We start from the raw sequence: 25,698 nt of genomic DNA, 5'->3' as shown, positions 1-25,698 counted from the left end.
GAAATTCTTTTCACTGGAACCAGTAAATCGTCCCGAAACAAACAAAAAAAGATGATGCTAGAACCACTTATTAATGACAATCAACAAGAGTCTACATGTAATAGTTTTAATCTAAAAAAACGCCCTGAGCTCCCGAAACTGATAATGCCTTTGAAAACGGCAATTAATTTTTTTTCAGGCATATATGAACGACAATTAATATGTAATATGGATCGAAGATGTGCCCTGGACCTTATTCGCTATGGGCAAGGCAACCGGGCCCAACCCAAAGCTTATTCGCAGCCTGTCGATCCGTGCCCGCCCGCTTGCCTGAAAAAATAACCCAGTCAACCGAAGGTCCTTCCACCGGAACACGCCGTGCGCCGCGCCGGCAGCGCCGCTTTCCCCGCCGACTTCCATCTCCGCCCCCGCCCCTCGCAATGCCTCCTCGCCGGGACCACGTACGCCGCCTCTCGACCCTGCTCCTCCTCTCTGGCTCCCTGAACCCTAACCGCGTCTCTCCTTGCAGGGCAAGCAGGCGCAGCACAGGGCCGCTCCCACCCCCGCCCCCTTGTCCATGGCCGCCGGGGGCATCGAGGAGAAGATGGACGCTGCAGATCCCAACGCGGACGCTACAGGGGTCGCGGCCGGGCTGGGCGGCGCCGGCGACGAGCTCTCTGCTCTGCTCAATAAGTTCTCGGTAGACAACGGCAGCACCTTCGAAAACATGTTTTAGAGCTTATGCACCCGGGTACTCCTTATCCAACCACTCATTCCTGCATCACGATTCGTGCAAATAATTTTCTCTTTTTTGCTTCTCTCATATAGAATATGTATTTGTACTTCAACTTTGCAACACAACAAAGCTTTCTATGTAGAATGTGGGATAAAACTTACAGATTTTTTGGTCCAACATAAATATAAAAAAGAGATTTGTTTGATTAAAAAAATCTTATTTTTCATATTTATGTCGGACAAAAAAATCTGAAAGTTTTATCTCACATTCTAGTTACAAAGTTATATTGTACTGCAAAGTTTGAAGTTCAAGACATGTTTTATATGAGAGGAACAAAAAAGAGAAAATTCCATGTAATAAGGTAGTTGTGTAGCACAGATCTCAAAGCAACATTGAAGTGTTAGGATAGTGACGCCTGGGTGCATAAGCTCACAAAATCTGCATTCCCAGCACCTTCGGCAAGGCGCGGGTCCGGGCCACCTTCTACCCCAAGTTCGAGAACGAGGAATCCGATCATGTGGGGCGCAGCCTGGTTGTCCCATGCATGCGAGGACGACGGCGTAGATGGAGCCGCCGCGCGCATCGACGAGCACCTGGACGAGCATGTACTTGAATGGCCGTCATCACTGTGGAGCGAGGCTGTTGCGCTCGTCGCGCTCTTTCTGTTAGTCAAGCAACCTCCAGCAGGTAAGCCACTGATGAAGCACGAGCACGACGACCACCATGTGCGGTAGTTAGAGTTCTTTCTGCATCAAGCATGGCAGTAAACTTCCAGTGATTCACAGAGGCGAAGTGGGCAAGTGTGATTGAGTAGCTAGCCAGTAGTGCTAAGTACTCAGGGAAGTGGGATCCCACTTATGCCCATCTAATCTACCTAAATCGTACTGGGATGTTGGCTATCACCCACCAAATCTTGGTGGAACTGAGTGGACTGTGGTGGGAGCCCACGGTCAGTCTCACCTGCAGCCTGAATTCTAAGGATATACATTGGTTACAATTAATGTATTCTAAGGATATACATTGGTTACAATTAATGTATTCTAAGTAATCATATAGTATATTGGTAAACATATCTGTTGGGTATGGTATTGTATCCCTGAATTGATTTTTTCCCCTCTCTCTCTCTGCTTCTTTCTCTCTCACACAGTGTGTGTGTGTATATATATGGAAACAATCTGTAGATAGAGCAAGCATATTGTAGTGTATTTCGATCAGAAAACATACATACACACTCCTCAAGGAAGAATTTGCAATTTTAATTGCATCATCTTGATGGACAAGCGCACCGGCCTTGCTAATGCACCAACACTGCTCTCGCTGCTGCTTCTGATGTACTGTTCTATGCATGTACATTGTAAGTCACGTCCTGAGTTACTAGTAGTTCCCCTCCTCACCATAACGAAATCTTTAGCTAATATTATAATCGCATCAAAATGATAGAAATGAAAACGAGTTTAACACTCGTCTCTGCAAACTAGTATGCCCTACTCGTGCATATTTGTCTTTACAAATAATGCTAGCTTGTGGATATTAACGGTTGATATATATTTTTTGTCCCATAGGCCGAATCATGGATGACCAAGTCAACAAGAAGATTCATTTACCACATGGACTGTGCGTGCATAAGAATGGTCTAGACTGCTGTTTACTAAACGACTTCTGCTATATTTCAGTGGACGAATGCATGGATGCGTGCAAAAGAGCATATTCTTCTCCAGGCGCATCGGCGACGCCGGCCCATCCTCCTTTGCCGTCCCATACACCCTGATCAATTTTATCGTGTTCCAAGTGATCATGCTAATGCGCCAGCTGATGCGCAATTTCGAAATAAAGAATAATGCTGTGATTTTTTTCTGTTAATGAAGTTCAACCGCTCATCGTTATCATCATATATATTTTTTGTTGGTTTTGTTGGAGTCCTTTTCACAGGAACCAGCAAATCGTCTTCGAAAAAAAGATGATGATGGAACAGCTTATTAATGACAATCATCAATAATCTATATGCAATAGTTTTAATTTTGTTTTCGGAAGCATTATCAGTTTTGAGAGGTCAGGACGCAAAAACTATATATTATGTATGTGGTCCGTATAATGTATATTTTTTTTAACAAACTACATCCTTTATTAAGCGTTCAAACACATTGGGATACATATTATATAGGACAAACAGCTAAGCCACACGTGGCGCCCGGGACTAAGAGAAGCAGCTGCCTTTGCTAAGGCATGGGCCTCCCCGTTATACTTCCTATTTTTATAAATGAACTTGATATCCTGAAATAGCCCCTTCTGGTGTTTGATGCATGTCTTGCATGATAGCATAATACCGATAAGGAACTTCAGCTTGTATACTCGTCACTACTTCCAAGCAATCTGAGGCCACATACACGGACTGGTACACTACCATAGTAGATGTGCCCAGAAATGGGCCTTATTCGCTATGGTCAACAGCCCAAACCCAACCCGATTCTCTCGCGGCCCGTCGATCTGTGCCCGCCCCTTTTTGCCTGAAAAAAAAACCGTCAACTGAAGGTCCTTCCACCGCCAAATCCGCCGGAACACGCCGTGCGCCGCGCCGGCGGCGCCGCTACCCCCGCCGACTTGCACTGCCTCCTCGCCGCGACCACGTACACCGCCTCTCGACCCTGCTCCTCCTCTCCGGCTCCCCGAACCTAACCGCGACTCTCCTCGCAGGGCAAGCAGGCGCAGCAGACGGCCGCTCCCACCCCCGCCCCCTCGTCCACGGCCGCCGGGGGCATCGACGAGAAGATGGACGCTGCGCCCCCCAGCACGGACGCCGCAGGGGTCGCGGCCGAGCAGGGCGGCGCCGGCGACGAGCTCTCCGCTCTGTTCAACGAGTTTTCGCTAGACAGCACCAGCACCTTCGCCGAGGCGCGGATCCGGGCCACCTTCTACCCCAAGTTCGAGAACGAGGAATCCGATCAGGAGGTGCGTGCTTCGCTGGGTTCCCCTCATCGTCTCGGTCGTTTGCTGCTAGTCAGTATTACTTTGACGACCCAACTTTAATTAGTTACATTAGCTAGTGCTGCCTTAATGCTCCTGGTACACCTGAACTGGGCTCAGTTTGCGGTTAATGTGCTGTGCCTGTTTCTAAGTTGGTCTGGAAAATACCGTGTTACGACTCTACTATTACTGTGTTCAGTAAATCTAACAATAGATAGATTATGTTTTCCAGTGATTGTTCTCGTATGATTTGGAACTCTAAAAGAGTGACAGGAGCCTAGTTTCTAACTTTTTAAAATCAGTAAGTATTGCTCACTTTTCTAGGTTTCGGTCGCTCTGTGGCGATATGAGTTTTGTTTCTGAATCATCCATGCACTCCAATGTATTTTCAGCCATTGGATGGTGGAACCTGATGTCGGTAACCTTGATGGGTTTGATCAATACAAACATATGTATTTTTGTTCTTAATGAAAAATATATTAATGAACTGACTATACGGTACATATTTAAGTAACAGCGGGTTCTCGCTCATTTGGGGTCCTGAATGGGATATTAACTACCATCTGTGTGATTGCAGTCAAGAACCCGAATGATTGAGATGGTGTCACAAGGATTAGCTACCATGGAGGTATACCTAATTTTTCATTTCCCCCCTTCTAATTAACTGTTCTAAAATTAGAGCTTATACTGATTGTTTGATGTGTTTACTCTGCTGCCTAAAAAGATGTGTTTATCCTGCTTAAGATATTTTGTTTTCTTAGGTTACGCTAAAGCATTCAGGGTCTTTGTTCATGTATGCTGGTGACCGTGGTGGTGCATATGCCAAGAACAGCCTTGGAAATATGTAAGTTCTGGTCTTTTATCTGCATAATTTCTTGACCTATTTGTGTTTTGACTGAAGGCAAAATTCTGCTTATAGCTACACTGCTGTGGGCGTTTTTGTTTTGGGTCACTTGTTTCGTGAAGCTTAGGGGAGAGAAGCTCCTAAGATGCAAGCAGAATTGAATGATTGTCTCGAGGTATTCCAGTATTCCACTCCCAATGCAGGTTTTGTCAAGAATTTCATTTGTTGACTTCTGTTTTCCATGTTCATGTGTTTGTTAGCCTTTCAGTACTTGATACACGTCAATTCTTTAGCACACAGTATGGGTGCAACTATGGGAAATGTTATTTTCTTATATATATTTTTGCACTTGTATTTTTGTCAGCGTGGCTCTTTAATTTGACATCTTTCTTAATTAGTACAAAATCACATCAGCAAATATAAAATCTAAAGCCTAGCAATTAAATTACAACACAATTTGATGCTTAGTTGACTGTTGGAGCTAGTTTGTTGGAATTAAGCACAAACAAGCATATGCTTACTTTATCCTTTGTGCCTTTTGTATTCAGCAGTTCTCTTAAGATTTTTTATTTTGCCTCTGTTTTGTGCTTCTAGAAAAACCGAATAAGCGTTTCAATGGAACTTGTCACGGCTGTATTAGGAGACCATGGGCAAAGGCCTAAGGATGATTATGGTATGCCTATTTTTCTCCTGAATAAATAGTGCTCAGTGTATACTTTCGTCATCGTTAGTTCATTCTGATACTGTATTCAGGCTATAAATGCTGTATTATTCTTTCATTTTCCTTCTGAACTATGAAGTCACTTGCTGCATTTGTTCCAGTTCATCAATTTCCACATTATCAATTCTATTTTGGTTTTGTAGCTGTGATTACAGCTGTGACAGAATTGGGTGATGGCAAGCCTCAATTCTATTCTACTCCAAAGTTGATTGAATTTTGTCGGAAATGGCGCCTACCAACAAACCATGTCTGGCTATTCTCCACGAGGTGCTCATCTGATAATTTCATGTGGGAAGTTTTCCATCTAGAGTGTTTGGCTGACTTGTTTAAATGGGACTATAAGAAAGGGTGAAAGACTTTAATAATGATACCTCATGTAGTTACACTGTACAGAAGAGTAGAAGACCTCGTAACCAGTTGTTGATTTTGGCATCTCATGTTTTGCAATTGTCCAGTGTTTTGAAAACAAATGCAATGTTATTATATTTCCACATTAAGTGTTGCTTGAATACGATGATCAGGCAGCCCATGTTACTGAATTCTTGTTTCGTTCTTGTGTGTATCATCGACTACTCTTCACATCATGTGCATCCTTTGAATTATAGCCTATCTGAGCTCTTCAGTGCACTTTCTATATTGTATTATTGCTAGAAATTGTTCAACAGCTAGGTTTTTGTGTGTGTCTATGTCACTGTGCAGATATTTTCATGCCATTCATCTGTTTGATGGCATGCAAGTATCACTCGCAGATGCGTACATATGCATTTGGCGCTGGGGCCGCTCATAACATCATTATGCTTTCTGTTTACATCTCCATTAGGAAATCCGCCACTTCATTCTTTGCTGCCTATGATGCATTATGTGAAGAGGGAACTGCCACACCAATTTGTAATGTCCTTGGTGAAATAGCTGACATATCTGTGCGAGGTATGACTATCTCGAAAAATTATTTATTTCCTGGCAATGTTTATCTTTTACTGCTGCTCTAAACTGAAATGTATATTTTTCATCTCTCCCCACCATCAAAGTACTGACTATTTGTTCTAGGGTCAAAGGATCATGTAATGGTGCAAGGTGAGATACTTGAAGGTCTGGTTGCCCGTATTGTTAGTCGTGAAAGTTTAGTTCAAATGGAAGGTTTGAGGAACTGTCGACAACCTTCATTAGATGGAGGTAAGCCACTATAATGAGGCTTTCTTGTTGTTTGAGTGAATATATGGGCTGTTTAAGAAGGTTTTAGTTTATTTATAAATGACCTTGGCCAAGCTTTCATCTCCATTTTAAGTTTCTTTACTTTTTGAAGTCACTTAATAAAACTTCCTCTCATCTGAAGAAAACCAGGCGACCTTCTTTTGTTTTTATATTATACCACATGGTAGTGCTTTTCCTGTTAGTCACTTAGTCTGCTTCTGACTTTGAGCATGGTAAACTTTGCAACACTGATACATATAGTCAATACATATTGTTGACCTAATAATCCAATACATATATGGAGATTCATCATTTTCCAAAAAAGTGCCCACACAACTATATGTATTTTAACTATTTTTAATGATTAGCAATTGATATATCATGGTTGGAACTGTAGATCACAGAGGTTGATCCCATTTGACCAATTCTGCACAAGTGAATACAAAAGAAATGATTCCAGCGAACATTAAAGTATGGAGTGTAAGTGCATCTAGTGCCACCCCTAGATGGTTTTGGAGTATTGACGACAAACCTAGTTGAGGGACTAATGTGTTTGTGAGAATTACACGATAACACAGGTAGAAGTCCCTCATTGATTCGGTTTTCCTACCAGAGATGATCCCTAAAAATGTATGAAGACATTGAAGTCAAACGTGGTATGTGAAGATATTCACATTGAAGACTATGACAAGAGAAGACATCGCATGAAGCCTATGGAGCTCGAAGACTTGGATCTTTCGTAGTTCTTTTTCTTCTTTCTTGAGTCATAGGAACCATCGTACTGTTAAGTGGGGTCCAAGAGAACCAGTCAGAATGACTGAAGTGATGCTTAACCAAAATTCTATGTCTTCGAGTGAAGACTATGAGAGCGAATCTTGTCCAGAGTTGGACAAGTCAGCCTTGCTTGTAGCCCAAGTAAAGTTGTCGTGTGTGTTTGAAATCTGACCGTTGAACACGTGTTAGTTCCTTAGTGACCCAGGGTCATTTCGGACAAATCAGGTCGGGTTGCCTAGTGGCTATAAATAGCCCACCCCCTACAACCATAAACGGTTGGCTGCTCAGAGTTAAAGTACGGCTGTTGTCATTTGAGAGCAACCCACCTCGAAGCCTTTGAGAGAGAATTCCTTGCGAGGATAAAGCCCTAACCACCCAGAGCCAAAGAGTGTTAGGCATCACTTAAGTCTTAGTGTCTGTGTGATTTGAAAACTTATTACACTTGAGGACTGTGAATACTCCAGCCGGTTAGGTGTCGCATTCTGAGCATCCAAGAGTCATTGTGGATCGCCGATGAACGAAGTCTGTGAAGGTTTGGGAGTCTACCTTGAAGACTTACCAGAGTGATTGGGCGAGATCTGTGTGACCTTAGCTCAAAGGGAATACGGTGAGGACTGGGTGTCCTGAGCTGCGTGTTCAGGACTAGGTGTCCGGGACTGTGTGTCCTCAGGTTTAAATACCTAGCCGCCCTAACCAGATGTACAGTTGTCACAGCAACTGGAACTGGTCTAACAAATCATTGTCTTCAACGAGTCACTGGTTTCATCCTTCCCTTCCCTTTACTTACTGTTGGTCCTTGTGAAGTCATTGTATGATTGCATTATCCTTTGTCTTCACTGAGTGACTGCTTGTTCTGATTGGTTTCATAATATCTTCCTACCTGATCCTTACTACCTAACTGCTATCAGTCATTGTGCTTTCACTTCATTGAATACTTGACTATGGTTTGCCTACTGTAGTCTACCTTCCGCTGCATGGTAATAGGTTCATTTCTATCGTTTGTCTTCAAAACTTTCACGTTTTGAGGACTTTCATAAAAATCGCCTATTCACTCCCCCTCTAGTCGATATAACGCACTTTCAATTGGTATCAGAGCAAGGTACTTCCTTGTTCTGTGTGATTCGGTTTAACCACCTGGAGTTTTAGCTATGTCGACTGCAGGGATAATTAAAGTCTCCGCTGCGTGCCCCGTCTTCGATGGAACTGAATATCCCTACTGGAAGAATAAGATGCGCGTGCATCTTGAAGCCATTGATGTCGACCTATGGTATGTCGTCAAGAATGGCGTTCCCAAGGCTGGTGAAGGTGTCACCGCTGCTGATGTCAAGAAGTTCGTTCAACTGGACTCCACTGCCAAGAACATCATCTGTGGTCATCTAACTAAAGGACAGTATGGCCGTGTAAGTGCTTTGGAAACATCTAAGCTAGTCTGGGACTGGCTCTCCAAGGTTAATGAAGGCGTCTCAACCCAGAGAGATCAGAGAATCAGTGTCCTTCGCAACCTCTTCAACCGCTTCAAGAGAAATGACAATGAGAATGTCCAGCTCACGTTTGATCGACTCACTGACATCACAAATGAGCTTCAAGCTCTCGGAGCCACTGAGATCACCAAGCATGAAGTCGTCAAGACACTCCTGAGATCACTTGACAGCTTGTTTGACACCCTAGCCCTGATGATTCAAGAACGTCCTGACTTCAAGACACTCGATCCGTCTGACATACTTGAGAGGCTCAACACACACGAGTTTCAGCTTTCTAAGAAAAGAGACATCTACGGTCCCAACTATGGGCGAACTCGTGCCTTGAAGGCAAAAGTTGTCTCCACATCTGAAGAAGAATCTGACAGCAGTCATGATGATCCTGAAGACATTGGAAAGGAGCTTGCTATGCTTGTTAAGAAGTTCCAAAAATTCACCAAGAAGAAAGGCTTCAGAAAGTCTTCACGATCAAGCTCAAGGAATGATGAAGCTTCTGCTCATGACTACAAGAAAAGATCATGCCACAAGTGCAAGAAACCTGGCCACTACATCTCTGAGTGTCCGCAGTGGGACAATGAGAACAAGAAGAAGAAGAAGAAGAAGAAGAAGAAAAAGAAGAAGAAGAGTAAGGAGTATGACTCTGACGATAAGAAGAAGAAATACTATAAGTCTTCTTCCAAGTCTTCCTCCAAGTCTTCATCACACAAGAGGAGCTCATCTGGCAAGGCACGTGCGTTTGTTGGCAAGGAAATGGATTCAGAGGAGGAGTCCGCTTCTGAGGAGGCGGAGGTGGAGTCTGAGGTGGAGTCTGAGGAGGAGTCCGATTCTGGCGTTGCAAGTCTGGCTACAGCATACGTTGCCAAGTCCATCTTCAACACTGAAGACAACAACTTCATCACCGACACCGATGCAAATGACAAGGACTACTCCGCTCCTACCTACTGCTTCATGGCACGCGGTGCCAAGGTAAACACACGCACTACTCACTATCAAACACCTAGTGAAGATGACTCTGATTGTGATTCCAAACCCAGCTACAAAACACTTGCTAAAATTGCAACTGAACAACAGAAAGCTATGGAACATATTCAAAAACTGTTAGACAAAAGTGATGATCTGTTAGACGCTGAAATGACTCGATCTCAGTCCTTAATTGAAGACATAAAAAATCTTCATGTTAAGTATGAGGAACTTGAAAGTCGTCATGAAACGCTCTCAACAACTCATGAAAGGCTTTCCTATGATTATCTTCAAAGGAAGCAAGATCTTGAGAAATTGAGAGCGGCTCATGAAGATCTTCAAAAGGAAAACGAGTCATTTCACGCCAAACAGATCAGTTCCGCTCAGGAAGGATTTGAACCACCATGTCTTAAATGCATTGAGCATGATAACGCTACCTCTGTTGCTGAATGTTCTACTGCTGCTACTATTGCAATATCTTCAACTGTTGATGTGGTAACTAACCCCTCTGCTGAGGATACCACTGCTATTGCTGATGAGAATGCTAGGTTGAAGACACTGCTTGAAACAGGAATGTACAAAAGTCTCAAAGGGCATCAGACACTATGTGATGTCCTCAAAAGGCAGATCCTGAACCGAAACCCTAGGAAAGAGGGTGTTGGGTTCGAAAGGAAAATGAATGCTGATGGCTCTTACTGGAAACCTGAGCAGTGCCCCAAAACCACATGGGTTGCTGCAAAGGAACCTTCAGCGGATCCATCCACCCTATCTGGCTTCACTTGTGCTAATCCCATTGTTATTGATGAATCCTTTGATGCAAACTATAAACTGTTTAAGAATCAGAATGGTGAAGTGTTTGCCAGGTATATTCGTACTAACTGCAGGAACGGACCGCCTATGAAGAAGATCTGGGTGCCGAAAAGGTGTTTGGAGAATCTTCCTGTGAATGTCATCATGACACCACAGGTGAAGAAGACAAACCCCAGACCACAGGCTTCATACGGTCCAAAGGGTTCATACAGACAGAGGACTCACCTGAGTCGCACTAACGCAAATGTTTTGCAGGGAAGCCATACTCAGGCCTATGAATATGAGTGCGGTTCATCAAACCGCCATGTTCATAAGACTTTTTGCTAGGGCTCCAAAGCCAAAGTTCTCAGATGTTGCACTTAGACTCATTGCTTCAAAGCCACCCTTGAAGATGTGGGTGGCTAAGAAAGCTTAACTCTCTTTTGCAGGGGAGGGTCTCCAGCAGAAAACCAAAATCGTCTGACGCTATTGCTGGGGACCTTAAACATCTTGTAGGGCGCAAGATCAAATGCCCAAATGGTCTTATTATGTACTTTGTTCCTGAATCGCTTGCTACTCGCCCTATCAGTCCAAATCTCGATCTAAGCTTTCATAACCCACTGGTTCGTCAAATGTTTTTGCTTCACAATTCTCTTCGTGAAGCCTATCCCCCTAACTGCACTGTAGGGTACGACACCAGCAGCTTCAGAATGGATTATTGATAGTGGGTGTACCAATCACATGACTGGCAAGAGAAGCCTTCTTATGGACTCAACCTTACGTCCATCCGACAAGAGTCACATCACATTTGCTGACACTTGTAAAAGTAAGGTATTGGGTCTAGGTAGAGTTGCAATCTCAAAGGATCAACACATGAATAAAGTCATGCTTGTTGAATCCCTTGGTTTCAACTTAATGTCTGTCTCAATGCTTTGCGATTTAAACATGATCGTGATGTTTGGAAAATATCATTGCCTTGTTCTAATGGAATTTGACAAGTCTCTAGTGTTTGAAGGGTATCGGAAAGATGATTTGTACGTGGTAGATTTCTCAGCAGGACCACAGCTTGCCGTATGTCTTCTGGCAAAAGCTTCAGAATGCTGGCTCTGGCATCGGAGGTTAGGGCATGCTGGCATGAGGAACCTGCACACCCTTGCAAAGAAGAAGCATGTCATAGGCATCGAGGGCGTCAAGTTCAAGAAAGATCACATATGCGGTGCCTGTGAAGCAGGAAAGATGACGAGGGCCAAGCATCCCTCTAAGACAATCATGACAACGACTCGACCTTTCGAACTGCTCCACATGGATCTTTTCGGTCCCACTCATTACTCAACTCTTACTACTACTGCTTGTCTCTATGGCTTTGTCATTTTTGATGATTATTCTAGATATACTTGGGTGCATATAATCCTCTATAAGACTGAAGTGCAGGATGTCTTCAGACGCTTCGCCAATCGAGCAATGAACAACTATGGCGCCAAGATAAAGCACATCAGAAGTGACAATGGCACTGAATTCAAGAACACTGGCCTTGATACATATCTTGATACTTTGGGCATCACACAAGAATTCTCAGCTCCGTACACGCCACAGCAGAATGGCGTCGTCGAACGCAAGAACAGAACACTCATTGAGATGGCCCGAACGATGCTTGATGAATACAAGACTCCAAGGAAATTCTGGCCTGAAGCCATTGATACTGCATGTCCTACAATCAACCGTGTTTATCTTCACAAGCTTCTGAACAAGACATCTTATGAACTCCTTACTGGCAAGAAGCCAAATGTCAGTTACTTCAGAGTATTTGGCGCCAGGTGCTGGATCAAGGATCCACATCACACCTCAAAATTTGCACCAAAAGCACATGAGGGTTTTATGCTTGGATATGAAAAGGATTCGCACTCCTACAGAGTCTTCAATCTCTTTCATTATAAGGTGGTTGAAACTGTGGACGTGCGGTTCGATGAAACTAACGGCTCACAAAGAGAGCACCTGCCAAATGTGCTAGATGAAGTTCCATCCAGTGAATCAATCAAACTTATGGGAACTGGAGAAATCATACCCTCTGAAGCTCAACCTGAAGAGGAACTTATCATCTCCGCACCTGATCAACCTGAAGACAATGCTCAGCCTGAAGACAATCCATCTAACAATGACAATGATCAGCAAGAGCAAAATCTTCGTCCTGTACATCCTTGTGTTGCAAATGAAGTGCAGATTGAAAGAATAATTGATAGCATCAATGCACCAGGTCCACTCACTCGTTCAAGGGCAACACAGCTAGCAAATTTCTGTGGGCACTTCGCATTCGTCTCAATAACAGAACCCAAGAAAGTTGAAGAAGCCTTCATGGAACCTGAATGAATTCAAGCTATGCAAGAAGAGCTTCAACAATTTAAGCTGAATAATGTATGGGAACTGGTTAAGCGTCCTGATCCTCGGAAGCACAATATAATAGGCACCAAATGGATATATCGCAACAAGCAAGATGAGCATGGTCAAGTTGTCAGAAACAAAGCTCGTCTCGTTGCTCAAGGATATACTCAAGTTGAAGGGATTGACTTTGATGAAACATTTGCTCATGTGGCTCGACTTGAAGCCATACGCATACTGCTGGCCTATGCAAATCATCATAACATACTTCTATATCAAATGGATGTGAAGAGCGCTTTTCTCAACGACAAGATTGAAGAAGAAGTGTATGTTGCACAACCGCCTGGTGACATGGTATACAAGCTCAACAAGGCACTGTATGGCCTCAAACAAGCCCCTCGGGCTTGGTATGACACACTCAAATACTTCCTGAAGAGCAAAGGCTTCACACCTAGTTTCCTCGACCCCACTCTCTTCACGAAGACATGATGGTGAACTGTTTGTGTGCCAAATATATGTGGATGACATTATCTTCGGCTGCACCAATCAGAAATACAGTGAAGAGTTTGGATATATGATGCAAGAGCAATATCAGATGTCCATGATGGGAGAGCTGAAGTTCTTCCTTGGTCTTCAAATACGACAGCAACGCAACGACATCTTTATATCTCAAGAGAAGTATCTCAAATATTGCCTGAAGAAGTTCGGTATGCAAGACTGCAAAGGCTTCACGACGCCAATGCCAGCCAAACATCATCTGGGTCCCGACGACAATGGTAAAGAGTTCAATCAAAAGGTATACCGCTCCATGATTGGTTCTTTACTTTATCTATATGCATCTCGGCCAGATATTATGCTTAGTGTTTGCATGTGTGCTCGATTCCAAGCGGCACCAAAGGAATCGCATCACTTAGCTGTGAAGCGAATTCTTCGATATTTGGCTTACACCCCAACTCTAGGATTATGGTATCCAAAGGGCTCAGAGTTTGATCTGGTTGGATTCTCGGATGCTGATTATGCTGGTGACAAGGTTGATCGCAAGTCTACATCAGGAACATGTCATTTTCTGGGATGATCACTTGTATGTTGGTCTTCAAAGAAGCATAACTGTGTATCTCTCGCCACTGCTGAATCTGAATACATTGCTGCTGGATCTTGCTACGCTCAGCTTCTGTGGATGAAGCAAACACTCAAAGACTATGGCATTCATCTGAAGCAAGTGCCACTCTACAGCGACAACGAAAGCGCCATCAAGATTGCCAACAACCCAGTTCAGCACTCGAAGACAAAGCACATTGAGATTCGTCATCACTTTCTCAGAGATCATGTTGTGAAGGAAGATATTGATATTATACATGTCAACACTGAAGAGCAATTGGCAGATATCTTCACCAAGCCCTTGGATGAGAAGAGATTTTGCAAGTTACGGTATGAGCTAAATATCTTGGAATTCTCAAATGTCCTGTGATCAGGCACACATCCTAACACTTATGCATATTGATGACTTAGATGTGCAACACACGAAGTAAAGTATATTTTCAATCAATGAAGACATGCATTCTAAGTGTGAATACATTCTAAGTGTGAATACATTAATGAGGAATTTGACTTCGGAGCGCCACGATAATTGGGCGCCGTGTCTGGGTCTAATACTTTCTATGCGGTGGGTAACGCCACCACCAAATGTTCTGTTTGAAGTGTTTCACTCATGGCGTTACATTTGCTATGTCTTCACATTTGGTTTGGCTTCAATCTCAACATGTCTTCATGATTATCTTCACTATGTTGATTATATATATATATATATATATATATATATATATATATATACTAGTGTTCTGTCCTCTACAACATTCACTTATAGCTATGTATTCTTGTTGAATCTTTTGAACTAAGTGAATGTGATTGGACCCTAACCTCTCTATGCTTTCTATCTCAAACTCTATCTCTCCAAATCATATGCATTCTCTTGAAACTGTCAAATGTCTTCTCTACGTCCTTATCAGCAAAAGATACAGAGACAAACATTAAGTCCACTTTCAATGCTAATTCCTTCACCTGAAACCCGGAGAAGTGGGAACGACCACCCGATAATCCAGGCGTGCGTGGGACGTGGAACAACCTCCGATATGCTGCATGATGGCCACGTGTTTCTCAGATGTGAATCGCCAGGGGCACCTATGTAATAACACTGAGCTGCCCCTGTCCCTATAAATACATGCATCACCATAGTCATTATCTCTTCTTCCACTCTCGCACGAACCCTAGCGCCACCGCTAGCCCTCGACGACGCCGGCGACGAAGCGCTTAGCTGCCGCAACCTCTCCGACGCCGTCTTCACGCCGACCGCGGACATCGTCTTCTCCGCCGTCGCCGTAGGTGTCCTCCGTCGCCAAGTTAGGGCACGGACGATCGAACTGCTCGGCCTCCTCTTCCACTCTGTCTAGCAGTTCTTCGTGTGGTAAATAAAACTTCCTTTTTACAGCCCCCTTGATCCTATAGATTCGTCACTTTCTACCACAAGCAGTTTCTGTTCACACAAGTTGGTTCTATTTCATACTGCATCTCATAATATGCCTAGTATATTCACTTATGCTTCACAAAGTAGTTAGATTCCTCACTTGTACTGATCCGTGGATTCGTACAAATCTGGAACCAACTCCTTATCTATGAGTGAATGTCTTCGCACGATGAGGTCAATGTCTTCTAAACTGATTTATCTTCAAAATCTTCTGAGAATGCATATGACCTCTTCCCCTTCCCTCGCACCTTAATGCTGTCACAGGTACATGTCCGTGGGAGAATCCCTTGGTTCTCATAGTCTGCATTCATTTGCAGAATTCTTACAGCATCACATAAATTCTCCCGAAGCCAGTTCCTATTTGTTCAGCAAGCGAAAGCCCTTGAAGCCTTTGAACATATTGAAGCCATTCGGTTTGAAGTTCATGGCTGTAGAGAAATCAGTAAGGAAGGGTGGCAGACAGCGTCGAGGGGGAACATCAAGAAATTTGCCTGATGACCTCTCAGAGCTTTACAAGACAGATCCTAAAGAGGATTACAATCAGCGCAAGACCCGAATCCAATGGATTTGAAGATATTGCGCAGAACAATGGTTCAAATACCGGTTTGTGACCCAGGAATATGCTGAGAAAAATGCCATCAAGCGACCGTGGGGAGACATCCTATACAAAAATCTTCAACCCAGATCCAGAGAAGAAGCCATTGAACAAGGCTTCTATCCCTGCATGGTCCGAGGACCACAGCCTGCAGATGCACACCCATCATCACTACTATGGTGTCGTGACGACAATCTGTTCAAGCGCAACTTCCAGTTTGCCTAGAATTCGGCGAAGCAGAACAAGAAGTCTTTGGGATTAGACTTCAACCCTCGTCCCTCTGCTCCCCGTGCCGATGGGACCCGCGAAGCTGAACCCAATCTTGTTGGGCCCTTCTACAACCTGGAAGGTCTCATCACTCATATCGTGGTTCAAGGGACAGACGTGGATGAGCCTGCAGATGACGCTGAATCAGATGAAGCGCCTGCAGCGCCGAAGCCAAAGAAACTGAAGCAGCCTAAAGCTTCAAAGCCTGCCTCTCCACCAAAAATTTCACGGGCGAAGCCACTGGCTACTGCACCTCCTGAAGACAGTGTGCAGTCTGAAGATCTGTCACGCATCTTCAAGCCCCAGAAAGTCAAGATGCCTCTGCCACACACACCAGCCAAAAACTGACTGTTGCTGCTATTCTGCGCAACGATGCCATTGATCTGTCCAGTGATGAAGATCTAGCAGATGACACTCTTGAGCAACTGATCAAGAGCAAAGAAGAAGCAGAAATCTTCAATGATCTGCCTCTCTTTGACGTGGCAATCATCCACAACTTCATTGATGAGTGGTTTGACACGCCTAACCTCAGCTTCGAAGATCTGCAACTTTCAATTGGTCTCAGTGTCGCCTTCCATGGCGCCATTGCTTCAGAGTTAGCTATAGCCCAGCGCATCGTTGAACTGAAGCAGAAGATTGACTTTGAGAAAGCTCAGTTCAAGAAGCATATGGCCAAGCTCAGCGTGCAAGAGGTCAAGAACTTCAAGATCATGCTACACGAGCTCAAAGAAGCCTTTCTCAAGAAACATGCATAGCTCAAGGTTCTCGTGAGCGCATGAAGATCCTGGCTGACAAGACTGTGCAAGCCTACAATGAGGCTGAGAAGCGCAAGGCCCTTGGTCGTCCTGGCATCGACCCCAGGATGGCTGCAAAGCAGCAGAAGAAGAAGCCCGCTATGGCCGAACCCGACGCACCAAGGCAAGAAGCACATCCCATTGTCTTCCCAACCAGCATGACTGGCTCGAAGCCAAAAGCCAGGTCTACCGCTTCAGAACTGAAGAAGACGAGGACTGCTGAGGCTGAAGCCAGAAAGAGGAAACATCCTGAAGCCTCTGCTCCTACTCCCTCCAAGAAGAAGCGGAAGACCAAGAAGGAACGGGCTGCTCCCACAGAGCCCTTAATTGTTGAACCTATCTCCATGGTTCGCCCTGCCACTGAACATCAAGAGCGCCAACTGACTGTCCATGAGCCTGCTTTCACAGAGGCTCATGAAGCTAAAGACTTTCCAGCAGCTGATCCCACTGCTGCTGAAGACATTGGTCACCATGACCATGTTGAAGATGATGCAGTTCTTCCTCAGATCGAGCACCAACAGGTATCATCGCCTATGCTTACGCACAACGAACTCATCAGCATTGGTCGTCCTCTGACGCCAATTGCTCAGGATGCATCATGGGCTGATCACCCACAAGAACAAGAAGAAGAACGTGTCCCCTCTCCCCCAACTACTGACGAAGCTGTTCTTGCGGAGAACGTGTCTGTGCCCGACCCTCCAGCTCATCAAGTGGAGGTAGAAAATCTTGAGGCTGCCTCCACCAACACCAATGAAGCCACTGACGCTGTCATGGCTGAAGAAAATGTGGAGCCTACACCAACCCAAGAACCAGAAGTCAGCGAAGCCAATGATGATACTGCTTCTGTTCCTGCGCCTGCTGTTGGTTCTCAGTTTGACTATCATATAGAGCATAAGCCTCAGGTACAGAAGCCAATACCAAGGTTGCCCAGGTTTCCAGGTCCTGCATCAGCACCTGGATCCTTCAATGTCAACAGCTTCAAAGCAGACACACCTTCTTCAATAGCTCCAAGAACCCCTACTCAAGGGAACGAATATCTTCTGATCGGTTCTGGAGCTATCCGCAGCGAAGCTATTACTCCTGCATTCTGTACAATCAAGGTCGCATCTTCCCACATATGCGTCTTGACACCGAAGCAATAGCTGGTCTGCCCTGCTTGGAAGAAGCTCTGGACTGCTTCAAAGAGGTTGGATTGTTCCATTTCGTCACCGACCAAGAACACTGGAACGAAGAGTTACTGCTCCAATTTTATGCCACTCTTCACATACGTGGTTACAACAGAGATCCGAAGACTTAGGTCCTTGAGTGGATGATAGGAAATGTTTATCACGAAGCCAAAGCCTTTGATATCATTGAGCTCACTGGTCTGCCCACTCCTGGAGATCTCTATGAACCTGGATGTCAACTTCAAAGTGAAGCTATGGAGAGCCTCTTTCAGAAGCCTGAACCGAACATGAGTCAGATGCTCAGCATGATGAAGCCTTTGCCACAAGACGCTGCATATCCTAAGGAGTTCCTTGTTGAAGACCTGGAGTATCTGCCAAGGACCATCTATCACATTTTAAAGCGAACTCTCTGGCCCATCAAAGGACATTCCCCACATGCAAAGCTGGAAGGTGCAATGAAGACTTTGGTCTTTTATATTCTTCATGGCAAATGCTTCAACGCACAAGACTTCTTCATCCGCCAGCTTGCTGCTTCAGGATCTGATCTTTTTGGCTTGAAGTTCTACGCTCCATGGATAATGCGGCTGATCAAACTCCACTCACCTATCTCATATCAGCCCTCTGCTCGCAATCATCGAATCTTTATGCCCTCTATCCAGAGCCTGCCAAGGAGCCTCTTAGTCTTGAGAATGCGGAGCATCAAAGTTTCTATCAAAACATTGAAGGAGTTGAAGCAGTCACTCGTGTTTATCCTCTGGCTGGCACTACACGTGCACCTCATCGTGCCCTCACTGAAGCCACTGAAAGCACCATTGCCCAACGGCCCAAGAAGCGATCTCGTGTTCTCAATGACCGAGAGCTTCTGGTTGCTCTTCATCAGAAACAGGATCGGCATCATGACTGGCTGAAGCGTCAAATGAAAAGCCTTTTGGTGGATGTCAACCGCATTCGCAATCTTGCCACCAAGAATGCCTTTGTTGCCCATGAAACTTGTCGGCGTACATGGAAAGGGCTGACGCTTATGTGCTCTGAGGATGATCTTCAAGAGGATGGCTTCTCTGAACGTTTCAAGTTTGACTCCACACCTCCCCGAAGGGCTGTGCTACGACGAACTCCCTCTCTTGAAGACTTTGAGTTCTCTTCCTCTGCGGCAACTGTGAATGCCAGAGTGATCAAGGACGAAGACGATGCTACTTCACCGCCCCCTCCTTCAGCACGCGTCGACACTGCCCCGAGCTCGTCTGCACCGCCTAACAACACCGACGACCTTGCTACTTCACCTACTCCTCAGGGGAACGAGTAGATGCTCTATGTCTTCGAACCTTTTTGGTCCTTACTGACAAAAGGGGGAGAAGCATATGAGTTTGATAGTCTTCAAGCGGGTCCATATGGGCGGTTACTTTATGTTTTGCCTAGTCTTCAAGAGGATCTCCACAAGTACAACATGCCATGTGCATTTGCATTCCAAAAGCAAATTACTTATATGCACATCTTTAGGGGAGCCCTTACAACTTATGAAGACAATTCCTTATCCTTTACAATTTCACATATTATATTCCCTGTTGAAAACTTCAACTAGTTTGTCATCAATCACCAAAAAGGGGGAGATTGTAAGTGCATCTAGTGCCACCCCTAGTTGGTTTTGGAGTATTGACGACAAACCTAGTTGAGGGACTAATGTGTTTGTGAGAATTGCACGATAACACAGGTAGAAGTCCCTTATTGATTCGGTTTTCCTACCAGAGATGATCCCTAAAAATGTATGAAGACATTGAAGTCAAAGGTGGTATGTGAAGATATTCACATTGAAGACTAACAAAAGAAGACATCGCATGAAGCCTATGGAGCTCGATGACTTAGATCTTTCGTAGTTCTTTTTCTTCTTTGTTGAGTCATAGGAACCACCGTACTGTTAAGTGGGGTCCAAGAGAACCAGTCAGAATGACTGAAGTGATGCTTAATCAAAATCATATGTCTTCGAGTGAAGACTATGAGAGCGAATCTTGTCCAGAGTTGGACAAGTCAGCCTTGCTTGTAGCCCAAGTAAAGTTGCCGTGTGTGTTTGAAATCTGACCATTGGAACACGCGTCAGTTCCTTAGTGACCCAGGGTCATCTTGGACAAATCAGGTCGGGTTGCCTAGTGGCTATAAATAGCCCACCCCCAACAACCATAAACGGTTGGCTGCTCAGAGTTAAAGTACGGCTGTTGTCGTTTGAGAGCAACCCACCTCGAAGCCTTTGAGAGAGAATTCCTTGCGAGGATAAAGCCCTAACCACCCAGAGCCAAAGAGTGTTAAGCATCACTTAAGTCTTCCTGTCTGTGTGATCTGAAGACTTATTACACTTGAGTACTGTGAATCCTCCAGCCGGTTAGGCGTCGCATTCTGAGCATCCAAGAGTCATTGTGGATCGCCGGTGAACGAAGTCTGTGAAGGTTTGGGAGTCTACCTTGAAGACTTACCAGAGTGATTGGGCGAGGTCTGTGTGACCCTAGCTCAAGGGGAATACGGTGAGGACTGGGTGTCCTAAGCTGCGTGTTCAGGACTGGGTGTACGGGACTGTGTGTCCTCAGGTTTAAATACCTAGCCGCCCTAACCAGACGTACAGTTGTCACAGCAACTGGAACTGGTCTAACAAATCATTGTCTTCAACGAGTCACTGGTTTCATCCTTCCCTTCCCTTTACTTACTGTTGGTCCTTGTGAAGTCATTGTATGATTGCATTATCCTTTGTCTTCACTGAGTGACTGCTTGTTTTGATTGGCTTCATAATATCTTCCTACCTGATCCTTACTACCTAGCTGCTATTAGTCATTGTGCTTTCACTTCATTGAATACTTGACTATGGTTTGCGTAGTGTAGTCTACCTTCCGCTGCATGGTTATAGGTTCATTTCTATCGTTTGTCTTCGAAACTTTCACGTTTTGAGAGTAAATAGCATAAAACTACTACTTTACAGGCTAGGGTTCCAAAAAACTATCGGTTTTTAAATTTTCTCATATAACTACTATATGGGTGGTCGGCTGTTTCAAAAAACCCAAATTGCCGGGTGGTTGACATATAATCAGGTCTATGACAGGTGGGACCCGCTCCTAAACAAACAGCTAGTTTGACCGTTTGTTGACCGTCAACTTACACGTTTGGCCCACATGTAAGCTGACTCTTCTTCCTTTTCTCTTTCTTTCTCTCCCTCTACTCCCCTTCTCTCCCGGTAGATGCTGCCCGGAGCCGCACTCGCGCTTGACATCGACCTTGTCCGGATGGCCGAGTAACCCGACGCAGAGGGCATGAAGGCAGGGGCTGCCGGCGACGGATGTTGCGGCCTGGCGACGACTGACACGACCACAACGGCTCTGCAGCGTGCGACGCACGGGAAGGGCCGTCCCGAGGAGGCCGCCGTCATGAAGGGGCGTGCCGGGGAGAAGCTCGTCGGCAACCGCGCGTGGAAGGACGAGGCTTGCCGGATCTCGCCGCCTCAAGGCCGCCGAGGCACGGCGTGGAGGTGGCGCAGGAGAGGCATGGCGAGGCAGCGGCCACGGGCGAGGCACATCGGGGCGGCGGCCGCAGGCAAGGCACGACGGGGCGGCGGGACCCGGCCGCTGCGGGATGCGGCTCGCGGGCCTCAGGTGGTGCATGTCGTGGATTCCACCACCGCGGGCGCGGCTTGCCGGCCGGAGGAGACAGCGTTGCCTTGCCTCGGGGACCCGATTGCTTTTCCAGAAAACTCACAGGGACCTGATACCTTTTTTAGAAAACTTGTAGGGACCCGATTGCTTTTTTACAAAACTTACATGTAGGACCCACATGTAAGTTAACGGTCAAAGTAAATGGTCAAACAAACGGTTATCTTACATGTGGGCCTCAATTTTCATAATCGCGATCAACTGATAAAGACTCAGGGATTTGGGTTTTTTGAAATAGCCGACCACCCATCTGGTAGTTATGTGGAAAAAATTGAAAACCGGTAGTTTTTTGGAACCCTAGCCTGTAAAGTAGTAGCTTTATGCTATTTACTCACATTTTGAAGACTTTCATAAAAACGCCTATTCAACCCCCCCCCCCCCCCCCGTCTAGTCGATATAACGCACTTTCATGGAGTATGAACTTATGTTCAGCAGGTGATTTTAAGCTCAGCCTATCATATGTGGTTCAAGCTCAAACTAACAAAAAAGAGGAAACATTGACTCCTGGAAATGGGTGTCACAGATCTGGGAACCTTAATGTCAGTACACTAACACTATGCTTCTATCCTAACAAAGATTTTCTGATGCATTTAAACATGTTCCGAGATTGTTTGATGCTTCTGAGCTGTGAATTTGTGAACACTTTATATGTTCTACTGATTCAGAAAGTTGCTATTATATGCAGGCGACTCTGATTTAGGACCAAGTTTATGAGAAATATGCGCTACTAATAGGTCAGATGAGAAGCAGGTATTATTTAATGTTGTGAAGTTTCTATTCCCATCTCCTTCATGACTTAACTTTTGTATTGGTTCTACCTTGCTGTAACTTCTATTTTTACATGACAGCAAATTAAAGCACTTCTTGAAAATGCTGGATCATCATTGTGTTCAGACCACTGCGATTGGTTTGGAAACAGTGGTCTTGACGCTCAATCTCGAAATACTGATAGATCAGTTCTCACTCATTTTTTGCAAGCACATCCCACGGACTATGCAACTAAGAAATTACAGGTTAGCAGATGTTATTGGTTCTTGTCCAACGATAGATTCTTCTTGACTGTAATAGACATGCTTCCGTTTTAAATTCATGATAACTGCAACGTCAGCAAGTCAATAGCTTGTTGTTCTGGACTGTTACAGGAGATGATCCGTCTGATGAAGAAGAGAAATCTCCCTGCAGCTTTCAAATGTTATAGGAATTACCAAAAAATTGATTCTCTTTCAAATGATAACTTGTATTACAAGATGGTTATCCATGTGCACAAGGATTCTGCTTTTAGACGTTATCAGCAAGAGATGAGGTCAGATTTTGCCATAGTTTATCTCTCATCTCCCTTCGCCATTTATGGTCACATACGCATACTAACTATTTGCTCTGCTTCCCTATACAACAAGTTCCTGTCTACCATGGTCATTTTCCTATACTATTAATGGCTTCTTTAGTTCCCACGCCTGCCTTGTAATATGAAATGGATAAAGTGTCTCGTTAGCTTTCTCTTTTTGATATTTATTAGCTCTCATGAATCCTGCATTTTTCTTTCTAGGAAAAATCAAGAGTTGTGGCCACTGTACAGAGGTAAGATGAACATTTTGTTTCATAAAACTCTCACCTCCTTTGACAACTAATTCTCAGCTCTTGCAATTAATACCTGTATCGATGCACCTTTGACTGACCTATGTTTCATGGTTAGGTTTCTTTGTTGATGTAAACCTGTTCAAGGCTGCTGAACTTCCCAAAGACAGTTTTAACGCTTTACCAGAAAATATCAATGGTGTTTCGAATTCAAGATCGTCAACTAAGGATGGTCTGGTTGATGAGGATTCAAATTTGATGGTTAAACTAAAATTCCTGACCTATAAGGTACTTTGCCATTGTTTTCAGCTTATTTTGGCACTTTGCTCGGTGGTCACTTGTTGAAATATGAATACTATGCTCTTTACCCTGGATTGGTTAGTTTCTCTTTGGACTTCCTTTTCTTAACTAGATTTTCTGTTCTTGTGCATGGAAGATGAATATGTATCTTGTAACTACCTTCTTATATTTCTACCTGACAGATAAGGACGTTTTTAATTCGAAATGGCCTGTCCACCCTCTTCAAAGATGGCCCATCTGCTTACAGAACTTACTACCTGAGGTATGCTGTGTAGGCCAATCTTACCAAACTTTCAAGCTTCAGTTTTCTTCCACTGCTTCTCTACTATACATGGCCACACAAATGTCTTTGAAATGCAAGGAATTTCCCTTGGGTAAGTCATGGTTTCATGCTTGAAGACTCTAGACGTATGCAGTTGATGTAGCTGAGTTGTCAATTGTGACTACTATACATACACGATCGTTGCTGCTTTTGTATTGAATGCACAAAAAGCGCTTCCCCTGATATCAATGTTCCTGAATGTGTTTATAGGCAAATGGAGATCTGGGGAACATCACCGAGTAAGCAAAAAGAGCTTGCCAAAATGTTGGACGAATGGTACATTGCTAATCTCCCTCCCTCTCTTCATAGCATATGTATGGATATAAAATATGACTTTTGCGGTAACGACCTTTAACTCTCATCTGTTTCCAAATCTGCACAATGTTGATGTCAACCCCTTCAAGAATGTCAGTATTTGATTACGTGAGAAAGTTAAGACATCTACAAGCACAACCAAATATACTACTCCGTCTGGTCCATATTAATTGTCGCTAATTTTGTATAAAGTTGTACTGGGAGTACTTACAACACCTCAAAAAAATATTACTACATACATGTCAAATTGGACCATCATAAACAGAACACAAAAGAAGAGATACGGATGAAGTGAATATGAACATCAAAGGCAAAAAAACTACACTAGCCCAGACTCAGTAAACACCTTCTGAACTTGCAAAGATACTTGGCTCTCTTGTAGCTTGATCTTCATAACCAAGTAACACAGTGGTCGGTGATGATGAAAAATAAAACCTAATGACCATATGTCTGGATAAATAGGGAAGACTCCAGCAGTTAAACATGAAAAAATAAACTACTATTCCCTTTATACAAACTGTGTTGTATTAAATTAAATATCAACGTTAAGCTTACCCGACAATACTCACTCACATCTGAATAGGTTGGTGAAAATGGATTTCAACAAGGTATTCGATTTTCTGGTCCACTCTGATACACATATATGCATATCAGGTGATGCACAGCATGAGATGATTAATTTTAAGACTGACTATTAAATACTCCCTCTGTTCCTAAATATAAGTCTTTGTAGAGATTACACTATGGAGTACATACGGAGCAAAATGAGTGAATCTACACTAAAATGCATCTATATACATCCGTATGTGATTCATAGTGGAATCTCTATAAAGACATATTTAGGAACGGAGGGAGTACAAAATCATCACTGCACAACAGGCATTGCTATTAAAAATTGCATTAGCTCAACTTCTTGATGGTACATGACATATACGATTCAGTTGAGCTTCATGTGTAGCGAGAGATGGCACCAAACATATACAATTCATTTCAACAAAAGAATTACGATTATCTTGCCGAAAATTGAGTTTTTCATGGATGCAGGATTTTTTTGGGTTCTTTATTAATCTAGCAACAGTCTATAAACATCACCAGCCATCCGAAACATTCTATACCACATTCCATATCGAAGATAAAAGAATAACTTTCCTTAGAACTATACTACCTTCAATCTTTTTTTTTATTGGCGAACTCACCCTCGGATCAAACAGATATTTCTGTTGCGCAAACATCACCCTCCGTTAAGAAGCCATCAACCTACTGAAGGGTGGCCAACACATAGCCTGGAGCACGACATGGCCTGCATTTCAATGTTCGATTGAGCACAACACGCTGGAGGAGGCAGCCAGTAGCC

At 44.1% G+C, this 25,698-nt stretch overlaps 1 pseudogene; it reads left to right on the top strand.

Annotated features, from left to right (window-relative positions):
* The first annotated feature begins 1,230 nt into the window (after window positions 1-1,230).
* On the top strand, window positions 1,231-25,002 carry LOC123129358 (tRNA ligase 1-like; annotated as a pseudogene).
* The last annotated feature ends 696 nt before the right edge of the window (window positions 25,003-25,698 follow it).

This window comes from Triticum aestivum, chromosome 6A (assembly GCF_018294505.1).
Source record: "Triticum aestivum cultivar Chinese Spring chromosome 6A, IWGSC CS RefSeq v2.1, whole genome shotgun sequence".
NCBI lineage: Eukaryota > Viridiplantae > Streptophyta > Magnoliopsida > Poales > Poaceae > Triticum > Triticum aestivum.
Note: the sequence above shows the minus strand (reverse complement) of the source record. Positions and strands in the feature narration are given on the sequence as shown.